The 12,845-nt window shown below is 41.4% G+C and overlaps 1 pseudogene; it reads right to left on the reverse strand.

Annotated features, from left to right (window-relative positions):
* Window positions 1-10,670: 10,670 nt before the first annotated feature.
* LOC125154107 (KAT8 regulatory NSL complex subunit 2-like) lies at window positions 10,671-11,803 on the reverse strand (annotated as a pseudogene).
* Between the last annotated feature and the right edge of the window lie 1,042 nt (window positions 11,804-12,845).

Consider the following 12,845-nt stretch of genomic DNA (forward strand, 5'->3'; position numbering starts at 1 on the left):
GCACACACACACACACACTCATGCCGACACCCACACACAACCTGAGAAGTCTGAAATGCCAAAAGTCACAGTTTGTTAATGACAGGGCCGGCATGAACCACTCACGTGTTTTTCCTACTTCACTCCACGTTCAATCAGCAATTGCAGTCTTCTTAGTGTTTACACCAGGTTTTCACAGAATGTCCTCTAATTACAATGTGAACGCAAGGAAATTGAAAGAAAATGGCGTTTTGCTTTGGATGCGAAATATATCCAAAGAGGAAATGAAACTCTTTCCCGGGGATGCGGCTGAAGAACGCGGAGGAGGAACAGGCGTCGGTCACATACCAGTCACGACTTAAAAGCGAGCCTTAGCTAGTTGATGATATCGTGTAGCATCCATGAGTAATAAATGCATATTTATGTTCTGAGTCCCTACTAGGAGCTCTGCAGCGCTCAGATTCTGTAAAAATAAGAGAAAGGCACTGTTTTCACAGGGAGGATGGTAGTTTAAGGAGCCGGGTGAAAATATTAATGCAAGATGCAGATCAGACCCGGAGGATTGATAGGACAGAGCCACTAATTTGCGTCATGATAGACTGAAGGGTTTGTGTTTGTTTTTGTGGAGCTCCTTCTAAACAAGGAGGAAGGGGACAGAGGAAAAATGCCTTAGCACAATGAACCACGGGTGGAATGGCAGGGAAGGAGTCTGATGTCCCCGCCCTGGGCAAGGGACTATATTTTCGAGTGCCTTGGCCCATCACAATGGAAAGCCGGGAGATTATGGTTAGGAATCCACACTCTGTGACTAAATCCTGCCCTGGTCATTTGACATGCTTATTTCAACTTTTTTGAATGCTATCATAACAAAAGATGGCACAAAGAAGATTTCAGAGCTAGAAACGAAACAGGAAGAATGTCCAGGCAGAGCCAGAGGCAAGGAGAGAGCAGTGAGCACTGGGCAGATATTACTAATATAAATCAGACTCGCCACAGTCCTAAACTCCCAGCTGGTAAAAGGCCGAACTGGATGCTGGAAACAAAGCTTCCCGAAATCAAAAGTGCTGGTGGAGGTCCTCTTGTCAAGTTTCTGAGTCATTATTCTGTCATTAATCAATCTTACGGGTCCCGTTGACTGGCAGTGCTCTGGAGTAGTCTTCCTGGATTGGCAATGCAAGATTTTCCAAAACACATCAGGTTATTTCTCCCTGTTAAATTATGCAGGCAACATCAGCTTTTCTTCTTCGTTTCATGGTAAAATACCGTATGTCTACAATAAAAAATGATCTCACCTTGAACTTCAGAGGTACTGCAAGTCTGCACCTGAAGCACGTATCCCCAGATGACAGACTTTTATTCTTGACTTTGGGAAAATAAAATTCTGTGGCCTTTTAGATTGGCTCAGTGCTCTGGGGATGTGCTGAGCTGTGGCTACCGAAGCCATAGGCTTATTAGCGTATATACTCTTTTTTTTCCACACTGGCTCTTAATAGGCATGAAACATTGATTATGGCAAAACTAACATAATCTTAGTTAAAATTAAAACCAGCTAGGATTCCAAATGTCCCTTCTAACAAATTCTTTGGTGTTCGCTCAAATGTAGATTAACTTAGGGTGCCTGAGTGGCTCAGTCAGTTAAGCGTCCGACTTTGGCTTAGGTCCTGGTCTCATGGTTCATGAGTTCAAGCCCCATGTCAGGCTCTATGCTGACAGCTCGGAGCCTGGAGCCTGCTTCAGATCCTTTGTCTCCCTCTCTCTTTGTTCCTCCCCTGCCTGTGCTCTGTCTCTGTCTCTCAAAAAAAAAAAAAAAAAGTAAATTAACTTAATTGGTTCAGAAGTTTTCTTTTGAAAGCTTTTTCTGAAATTTGTAGCTCTTTTCTTGTTTATGCTGTAAATTATCATTGTATATGTTAAAGTCACACATCTCTGGAATCCCAGGTTTGCGTTCTTTTTAATTTTTTTTCATGATTAAAAAAACTACATTATGGATTTTTTAAAATATAAAAAAAAATTGGATCAGGGCGCCTGGGTGGCCCCATGGGTTAAGCATCTGACTCTTGATTTCAGTTCAGTCATGATCTCATGATTTGGTTCATGAGATCCAGTGTCTTTTGGGGCTCTGCTCTGAAACTGCAGAGCCTGCTTGGGATTGTCTCTCTCCTTCCCTCTGCCCCTACCCCTCTCGCTCATGCACCCTCTTTCTCTCAACTGAATAAACTTAAAAAAAAAGTTACATAAAAAAGTTGAATGATGAAATGAATTCCTGTGTATCCATTATTTAGTTAGAAAATAATCTTGAATTCATTATTTTGTCATTGCTTTGATAGAGCATTTTCAAATATAGCTGAGATTCTAATCAGACGAACATGTTTAATATGTTCTCTATTGCTGCATAACACATCATGGCAAAGCCTGGATCTTTATTCAAAGGGTTCACCTGATTAGGTCAGGCCCCATCCAAGATAATCTCCCTTTTGATAAATTCAAAGTCAGCTACTGAGGGGTCCATATTACATCTAAAAAATCGCTTCACCTTTGCCAAATTCTGTTTGCTAGAATTGAGCCACGGATTCTTCCAGCACTCCAGGTGAGGCACTAGGAACAGGGGGATTACACATAGGAATCTCAGGGATGAGTATTATGGAGCCCATTTTAGAATCTTGTATACCACTAAGACTAACTCAGCAACAGCCTTTTACTCCAAATAGTGTCTTTCATTTCTATTTTTTTTTAATTTCTTTAACTGCATGTGACATACTGAAGAAGGAAAGGAAAAGCTAACTGCAAACTTGTGCATGTATGAAAAATTTCAAGTATATGAAAGAAAGACTCAGGATCAAAAGAACTGGGAAAATAAAGTAGATTGACTTGAAAAGGAGTTGTAACAACATTTGACTTCAGAAGAACTGGCCTGTCAAATAAAACACAGAATGTGTGCCTAAAGGTAATAATGCAAAATCATTAAGGTCACCAAATTAGCATTAGTCTAAAAATCTGTCCTGTGGGTTTTTATGTTTGCTTTTTTTTTTTTTAAAGAAATTTAAGAGAGCACAAATGTGTTTTGTTTACAACTTGCATTAAACCACCATTAACTAAATGATGCCTGTGGATTTTTAGAACTCTAACCAGGTAAAATAGAAATTCTTATCAATGCCTTAGAAAGATAACTTGGTTTATTAAATCCCTTCACTAAACCTCTTTCTTTTTTTTAATTTGTTTTTTTTTCCTTTTTCCCTTAGGAATAGATTGTTGAATAAATCATAACTTTTTATTATAACCCAAAATGTGACTCCTATTTATCATTTTAACTTACTTTATACTCTTTGTCAGTTGAATGGCTCCCAAATTACCTTGTCTTGGCTGTTAGCATTATCTAAGTTTTTCTGAACTTTGTCACTGTGATGTCAAGGAGGAAGGAATATTGCTCTCTAAAGTGTTTGTTATGGGGCATAGAATATTAATCATCTCTATTCCCCTCCATGAAAGCTACAATAAAATCTGTATCACTTTCTGAGGCTTAAAACGAGTTAATTTATTTGAAAGGAATTAAAATAACTTGTCAAACATTGGCCTTTCTTGGGGAGTGTCAAAATAGAGGCAGCATATGCCGAGGAAGGTGAGATTTTTCAAAGATTAAGAACACTGTTAAGGTCACGAGCTAGGACCTGGCAGCCTTAGGGCTCCAACAAAGAATTTCAAAGTCCATATTTCAGACCCGTTGTTTTAGTTTGGTTTTGTTTTTCCGTATATTTACATGTTGTGTGATATTCATTATGAAACAGCATCACAGGTTTTCAGATGAACTGTTTTATTTTTAATTTTTGTATATATACAGCTAGAAGTACAAAGAAATACAGCACAAAATCATCATGTTTAATAATTTTAAAGCTGTTTCTTTCAGATTAGTCTCTTGTGGATTTTGCACACTTTTTCCAACGATTCTGTGCTTGATTAAAAAAAACAGAAACTACCTCTTTAAGAATTACCTTTTAAGTGTGTGTCCTCTGCCTTTTGTTGTCTTAAGTATGTAGAATCTCCAGTCTTTCAAAGTAAGTTTGATTTTTTAGAAATAAATCTAAAAGTCATTAAGAACAGATGTAGTAGATGAAATATGTAATGAAGATGGCTGGTAAATTGGTTTTTTTCTTCAAAACTATTTCATAATCATTAGAACGTGGCTAACTCCTATGCTGCCATGAAGACTGTGTATAATCTATAAAATGTCTATGTAATCATCTTCATATTTGAGGACTGATGATAAATAATGACAGTTGAAATAAAAAAGAATTTACATAATCCCAGGCTACATGTAATTCTCCCATCTGAGAAGCATTTTAATAATTTACGACGTTTGCATTTTATTTTAAATCTTATCTGAATTACATGGTTCATAATTTATTAATATTTTCCTCAAATCCAGTGTTTTCCTCCCAGTCCATGAAAGAGCGAGACAAATGTCTAATCTCTACTAATTTTCAAATTGTGTGACAAATTCATGTAATAAATAAGGGCTCTTCGTGTCAATGTTCTCTTTGAGATCAGTGTTTTTATTTAAATTTAATTTTTAGCCACCGTCCCCAAACAGTGCATCTGAATGAACCAAACAGCTGACCCCTTCAAAAATCTCATTGGTTTTATGCATAATTATCACTTCATCTATAGCCAGGAAATTTTCCCTACCTTCTGGAAGTTTTGTTTTGTTTTGTTTTTTGCCAATTAAATATTGTTCACTTAATTTTTTCTTTATAAATAGGAAGGTCTATGTGCATATTCCATGAAAATGAATTAAATTTCACCCACATCTGGTACTCTTTCTTTTATCTAAACTTCTATCCTGGAAAGAATCAGCAGAGAACTTCCACAAAGTGTTCCCACATCTTCCATTTATAATTTGCATCTTTGCCTTTGCACTTGGACATTTTTCTGCTTGCCACTGAGAGCATCCCTGTGTTCAGGGAACGCTCAATCCCTTCTTTGCTCCCTTACAAGGCAACATACTGCACAATTCCTCCCTCTCGGTCTCTCTCTAATGGAAAATTCTCTCAGCACACACGTTTTTTTCCCAATGTACATACTTTGTAACCACGAAGTAACCTCATCTTCAAAATAATAGCAACCAGGGGCGTCAGGGTGGCTCAGTCTGCTGAGCATCCAACTTCCAACAGTTAGTGGGTTCGAGCCCCGCACCAGGCTCTGTGTTGAGAGCTTGGAGCCTGGAGTCCGCTTCAGATTCTGTGTCTCCCTCTCTCTCTCTCTCTGTCCTTCCCCTGCTCGCACTCTGTCTCTTTCTCTGTCTCAAAAATAAACATAAAAAAAAAGTAATAATGATAGCAACCAAAATGTGCTTGATTCCAATCTCGTAGCAGTTATTTTCTTATTTCTCTGGAACATTTACAGCGAAACTCACTGGCACTTAATGGTTTTAATTCTTTCTTTTTTGTTTGAAAAAAAAAATCAGTCTAATTAGCCTTTTATCTGCAGCTTTCTACAAAAACTGTTCTGGTCAACACCACAGGTATTAATGCTTCCTCCTCATGGGGAAGCTGTATATGGAATTCTGGGTTCTCTGTTTTCTTGACCCATCAGAGCACTTGACGTGGCCCAACGTCTTTTCAACCTTGAAATGCCTTCTCTGTGTGGCTTCAGACCTTGCGTGATCTTGACTTCCCTTCTGCATACTGGATCACTTCTCATCCTTTTCCTGATGTCCAAACCTCAAATTGTTGAAATGCCATTCTTCTCCATCTTTGGGCCTCTTCTCTGTCTACATTCATGGGTTACGTACAGTTTTGTGTTTGTCAAAACCATGCGTGTGTTAATGATTCCCGAATTTATATCTCTGCCCCTGACTCCTCTTGAAAAGTCCAGACTCCTATCCCAACTACTTATGTACGTGACATCGCCCCTTAGAGAGATGGCTCATAGGCATCTTATTATTAAAATGTTCAAACCCAAGCCAGATCTAAGATGTCTGTTCTTTGAAAACCTCCGTTCAGTCATTGCCATATTAATAGAACTCCATTCCGTCTCCATTCTTCAGGCTCTAGATATCAGACTCCTTGAGTCCTCTCTGCCCCATACTCCACATCCAAACCATCCTTTCTCCACCCTAACTTGTGGGCACCACTGACCACGTCCACTGCTACCACGGTGGACGAATGCATGACCATCTCTTACCCATAACATTTCCATCATCTCCAAAATAATCCTCGTGCTTCTGGTCCAGCCATTTCTCCGTTCACTTTAAGCTCAAAACAGCAGCCAGGGTGAGACTTCATACACTGTTAGATCATGGCCCCGCGTTTCTGAAAACTTAACCAATGGCTTTCTGTCACACTCAGAGGTAAATGCCAAAGCTCGCGCAGCAGAAATACAATAAAGTTGCTAGAAACTTGAGTGAAAACAATCCCCGTGTCAGAAATGTCAAAGTCCGGCATTAATTAAATGTGAAAAGAGATGCTAGGATACCTGGAGAATAATGTATGTGAACATTGTAATGCAAGGTCAATGAACAGCTGTCTTGCCATTTTTATGGTGAACACGGCTAATTGGAATGGGTGTAAAATTCATCAAAGACTCCGTCTGAGCTCTTAAGTGCAGGTTGTTAAGGGAGGGGGCAAACATGCTTTCTAGGTGGCTTTGTGGAGTTGTACCTCACTGAGACAGACGTTGTATATGGACCAGAAAGATCGGTTAAGGGTAAAAGCCAGGGCACCTGGGTGGCCTCAGTTGGTTAAGCATCCACCTCTTGATCTCAGCCCCGGTCGTGATCTCATGATTTGTGGGATCGAGCCCCACATCGGGATCTACGCCGACAGCACGGAGCCTGCTGGGGATTCGCTCTCTCCCGCTCTCTCTGCCCCTCCCCCACTTGTTCTCTCTCAATCATCCACTCAAAGTAAATAGTTAAAATGAAAAGAGTAAAAGCCAAAATCCTCACAGTGACCTACAAGGTTCTACCTGTCCTGGCCCCGTACCCCTCTGATGACACCTTTCAGTACAGTTACTCAGCTCTGCCCATAAGGGATTTCTAGCTACTCCTCAAACATGTTTTCTCTTCACTTGCTGTTTCTTCTGCTTTGGGACACCCTTCCCGCTGCTATCTGCGTGAACTCTCTCTCAACTCCTTCTGTCTTTGCTCACATATGATCCCTTCAGCGGTGTATTCCCTCACCGATATTTAAAATTGCTAGTCCCTGGGGGCACGTGGGTGGCTCAGTCAGTTGAGTGTATGACTTCACCTCAGGTCATGGTCTTGGGGTTCCTGCGTTCAAGCCCCGCATCGGGCTCACTGCTATCAGCGTTGAAGCCACTTCGGATCCTCTGTCCCCATTTCTCTCTGCCCCTCCCCGTTCATGCTCTCCCAAAAATCAATAAACATTAAAAACAAAGTTTAAAGAAACTCCTAGCCCCCTGCCCTGCCCCACCAGCATGAGTCTCTCCCTAGGGTTATCATTAGCTTTTCCCCACCTCCAAAGTGTATATGTTTTAATTATGTATGTATTATCTATCTACCCCCCTCCCCCCAGCATGTGAGATCCATTAGGCAGGAAGTTTTATTTAGTCTATTTACTACTACATATCTGTTGCTTAACACATTAAGTCTCATATATTAATTTCTAAATAAATATGTGTTGATTGAGGTTATACTGATCGTGTATTTTAGTGCCCATGTGAAGAATATGCAGACTTTTATTTACCAGGCTGCTGGCATCACGCTAGCGGGCAAACTCTAAAAAGTCTTTCTGCAAAAAGATGTTTCCGCACAGAAACTTAGTATCAGCTTTCCTCTAGAATATCTTTGGGAGCCGGTGTGTGCAAGGATGAAAACTCATTAACCAGTTTGACAATTTTTGCTTAGTTTCACAAAGCATTTGGGCTAGACTTCAAGTATTCATTCCGCAGGAACTTAGTTTGCTGTGATCATTCTGGCAGCTAGTGATGGACACGGTCTGCCTCTTTGCTGTCTTGAAACCTTTTACCAAAATGTTCTAATTGTGTCTTCCCACTGAGGTATTTTGAAAAGTTGCTTAAATGACAACTAAGCACGGCAGTCAAATCCCGAGCATCTGCATATCAACAATGCAGAGTTTATACTCCTACATCTGAAAAAAATTAGTAGCTGCATTGGGGTAGAGGAATGTTTTGCAACCGTTAGGTTGTTATAACCTACTTAAGTAAATACAATAATAAAATGACAGACTCGGAGCGCCTCTGGGGCTCAGTTGGTTAAGCATCCTACTTCAGCTCAGGTCGTGGTCTCACGGTTTGTGAGTTCGAGCCCCACATCGGGCTCTGTGCTGACAGCTCAGAGCCTGGAGCCTGCTTCGGATTCTGTGTCTCCCTCTCTTCTCTGACCCTCCCTCTCTGCCTCTCTCTCTCTCTCTCAAAAATAAATAAATATTAAAAATATTGCTATCATAATTGGTAACATTTATTCGCGTTAGCCACCTTGAGCTAAGCACTTTACATATAATGCTACTTTCAGTTGAGGAAATTGACTTTGGCCCAGAAGTTCAGTAACTAGCCCAAGGTAATGCAGCCAGTAATGGGGGAACCAGAATATGGACTCACATCTGTCTGTCTCTGAAGTCCAGACTTCTCACCATCCTGGAGAGGGAAGGGCAAGGAGAAGGAAGGTTGGATACCACCTAGTAGCCCTGGTGCTGTGACCCCTGCGCAGGTAAGAATATTCGTGAAAAATACTTGCTCTTCAGGGAAGTTCCTGTGCTGGTTTAGGCTTAATTACACACAGTGCAATAACCCTGAAACCTCGCACAGCTTGTCTGCGCATCTGGGTAACCGGTCTTGCAGAGGAAGGATTGACACTAGGGGTCAGAAAAACCTGTTCTTGTCTGGTGTTTGCCACTTACCGGTTATGTGACCTTGGACAAGAGACTTATGGCTTTAAGCTTGAGATGACAGAGGGAGTAATAAGTATAATGTTGCCGCCTCGATCTACTTTTCAGGGCTTTATAGATTGAAGTGAAACTGTACTTTATAATATCCAAATATAAGGCATTACCATTGTTAATATCATTGTAGCCATAGGCATATTTCATTCTTCCGTTCCTATTTTATTAGTCTTTTAAGGAATCGCATGATGTTCTTAGATGGAGTGGGCAACCTGGTCTCTTTCTTAACAGATTCAATTTCAGATCATTAAGGAGGAGAAAGAAATTGAGCCGTGCCTTTGGGCATATCCTGGCAAAGTAAAAAGTGGCAGGATTTCAGTGGGATAAGGAGGAAACCGTGAGATGCGTCACTGGCGTAAATGTATATTTGGAAAAAGGATCCCTGGAAAGGGGGGTCTCGGAGGACATGGGTGATTTCTAAAAATGAGTACAGTCAGAATGTGCTTGTAGTTGCAAAATGTTTTCTCGCGTGGTTCAAATTCCTCACACGACCCCAAACAAATAAGCCTTGTCAGCCATGTGTCTCCTTCATCCACCGTTCAACGCTTCTTTACCTACAGAGAAGAATTCAGAACGTATCTTACGCAGCCAAGGTAAGCAAGATGATCATTTCAATATGCGCAAGCTTGAGGTCAACGATAGCCAAGTACATAAAAATTTATTTTTGTTTTAATAGATTGATGTCTAATTAGCTGACCAATGGGGGGTAATGCTAATAGTACCAGATAACTCAAGTAAATGTTATTTAACAGCATGGGGCTCCAGTAACACAGGAACAACCTTCTAGGCATTATATCATCTAAGCCCAGGAAGCCCCCCTGTGGTGGCAGCATTGCATTATTTAAAATCAGTTCATCATGTTCCCCACGGGTATTGGCCACCTTTCGAAACTGTCTCTGGTCGTGAGGTATTTGTGCCTGCACTGTGATAATGAATCTCTCCTATAATCTCCAAAACTCATGCAGATGATGTTTAGAGATTCCAGAAGAAAAGAATGCCGAGGGATTCTCCTCCCTGCTTAATCCCTGATTAAATAAAATTAGATGGTATAATTGCATTAATTTCAGAGTCCACGATACCTTTATCAAACATCTTTTCGTTTTATAGCGTGGTCTTCTGTTGTCTTATTCAAGCAGGGTTTTTGTTTTTTACATTTTCATAACATTTTAACCTTTAATAGAAACTGTATATTATATATATATACTGTATCTTCTATAAGATAACCACTACAGAAATTTGTATAGGTGAAAAGGAAGATGAATGGTTAAGGAGGACCCAGTCCTGCGGGCTGTTCTCAGAGGTTGTAGGTCAGAGTTCATTGGGGGAGGAGGGTTCAGATTACCCAGTCAGGTGAGACGTGAAGAAAGGCTAAAACACAGGAAGTTAGACAGAGATAACCAGACATTGGGTTTCATCGGTATCCCAACGGTGCACATGTCCTACCTAAAACCTATGTGGATTTGTTCCAAGACTTGGGAATTCCCATAACAAAGATGTCCCTCCCATTAGGCATGGTCCCAAATACTCTGTCAGTTCCCTCAGCTCCGACAAGAATCCCATCTCTCTCTTCCTTGCACAGATCTTCACAACTTGTAGATACTTTTGGTCTCTCCCCCCACCCCCAAATTTAGTTTATGTTTAACTAGAGCACTCAATAACCCAGAGGAAAAACAACATAGTCTTGAGTCGTCCTTCAGTGAGAGATAGTAAAAAATACCTGTTTAAAGCATGGAAAATTCAAATCCTCCGAGGTCAGATGGTTCCCCAAAGAAGCTATCAATTGATGGAAGAGGTTTCTGGCTTCCCATGTGCAGTAGCCACTCCACTTTGAGGCAGTGGTGCAAAGCCTTTCTCAGAAGTTCCAGAACCCTGTGACCGGTACCCATCTCCAGCCATCTGCATCTAGCCCAGAGCATCGACTGTGCCTTCAGCAGTTTCTTTGACTGAATGATCTTCAAGGGTTAGTGAAGGTTCAAAAAGCAAGGGCGAAGGAGGGCACTGCGTACCGTCATTTACAACATTCGAGTCCTGCTTCGACTTATACATCTGTTGGGGGGGTGGGGGGGGCCTCCAGTTGGGAGTGGGAAATAGGGATCTTCAGAGAGAGTTACAGGAACTGGTTTGTTGCAAGGTACCTCTTGAGACTGCTGGAAGCACTTGAAGAGAACCTGATTTGTGTCCTGACAAATTTGTGTCCTGGGGTGAGGTGGTGTTTGGTGAAGAGACTGATCAGAATGACAAACATCATCTACAAAGGCCGAGCGCCTCTGACTGGGACGAATCATATGAGCCTCTTGGGCAGCACCAGATGCAACCAGCACTCTGCGTGCCTCCAGCTGGTGGTGTAGTAAGGCTTCCACTCCATAGCACTGACCATACCACCGAAGACATTTTAGATGCTTGGGATAGACAGAATCCCAAGCGGGCTCTGCACCACCAGCTCAGAACCTGATGCCAGGCTCGAACTCCCAAACCATGAGATCATGACCTGAGCCGAGATCAAGAGTCAGATGCTTAACCAACTGAGCCACCCAGGCGCCCCTTCAAGGATATACTTAATGCAAAACTCCTGCCCCTCCAGACAAAGCTGTGAGCATGGATTCTGAGTGATTGAACAAGACAGGGGCTCCTGAGACCTGGGCACTGCAGTGAACCTCCCCCAATTGGTGGACAAGACTTGGATCCGAATCCCGTTCGTGCCGAAATCTCTGCCACTGCACTGTGCCACGCTGCTAACCCTCTGGCCATGCCACCTGCTCTTCTCAAGCAGGTTTTATATCCTGGGTGTGTTGGTAGGTGATGGAGGGGTAAACAGACATACATGTTCATCAAACGAGTACCGTTTCCACTTCTTTCATTTGCCCGTTGCGTTTCTTGAGTTCTCTACTTTTTGTGAGTGTAGCATTCATCTTTGTATAACGTGGTGACAAGGGGTATATGAATGTCCCTACTCTCACAGCGGAGTCAATAATTGGTCTCGTGACTTAGCTGAATATTTCAAACGAGAGAAACAACCCTTCCTAGCTGAAAGTCTTAAGTGAGAAGACATACAAAAAGTGTGCCCATAAACATAAACAGAGGCGCCCACTCTCATATGTTACAGAGTTGTGTACAATTTATTTTACTTTATTTTCTTTTCCGGGCAGCTCTATCCAGTGACATCACATGGATTATGTCTCAAAGGCCGCATTCTTGTTTGAAACCTTCAACAGGAAATTCTGGGGTTGTAACCTGAGTTTCTAATTCTAACAGCCTGAGCTGATTTAGAATGCAAGTTCCTGACATCTAACCGATAAGAGGCCGGTTACCAACCGTTAGCCTGGGGCTGACAGAGCCCTGAAATTGTATTTCTCTATCTCATCTCCCAGTTGCTTACTAATTAATGGCCATAAGGTTTCACCAGGTATAACTGGCCTCTGGGTACCTCCCTCTTTATTTTGGGGGTGAAAAGGTGTCCACTTCCGGATCCCAGCTCTGACAGGAGGAACATTCTATCTCAGAAACACTTGCATGAAAAATAGAAAGTATAGGGCGGGGGGGGTGGGGGTGGGAATGAATGTGAGGCCCAAATAAGCTAGGTCATAAAGACGTTAAATACTCTTCTGCCAGCCAAAAGTAATTATCATCGTGAATTTAGAAACTATGAATTGAGGATTTGAAGGACTTACTGTTTTAATTTTAGGTGTTTGGGAAGCTTCAATAGTAGCTGCCTTTATAGCAGTAAGCTAATGGAAGTTAATACAAAGTGTGTTCTTTGACGTCTAGTTTGAAAAAAAAAAGATTAAACAAGATAGGAAATTATGTAAAATAGGTAAATATGCTTATTTCTTTTTATTATTTTGCTTACTTCCATCCGAACTGCGCAGTTAGACATTCTCTAGGAAGTTTGTATGTGGCAGTGGCATCGGTGTTTCTTTTTTTTTTAATTCCTTTTTTTTTTTAACATTTATT

The sequence above is a fragment of the Prionailurus viverrinus genome, chromosome A2 (genome assembly GCF_022837055.1).
Source record: "Prionailurus viverrinus isolate Anna chromosome A2, UM_Priviv_1.0, whole genome shotgun sequence".
Lineage (NCBI taxonomy): Eukaryota > Metazoa > Chordata > Mammalia > Carnivora > Felidae > Prionailurus > Prionailurus viverrinus.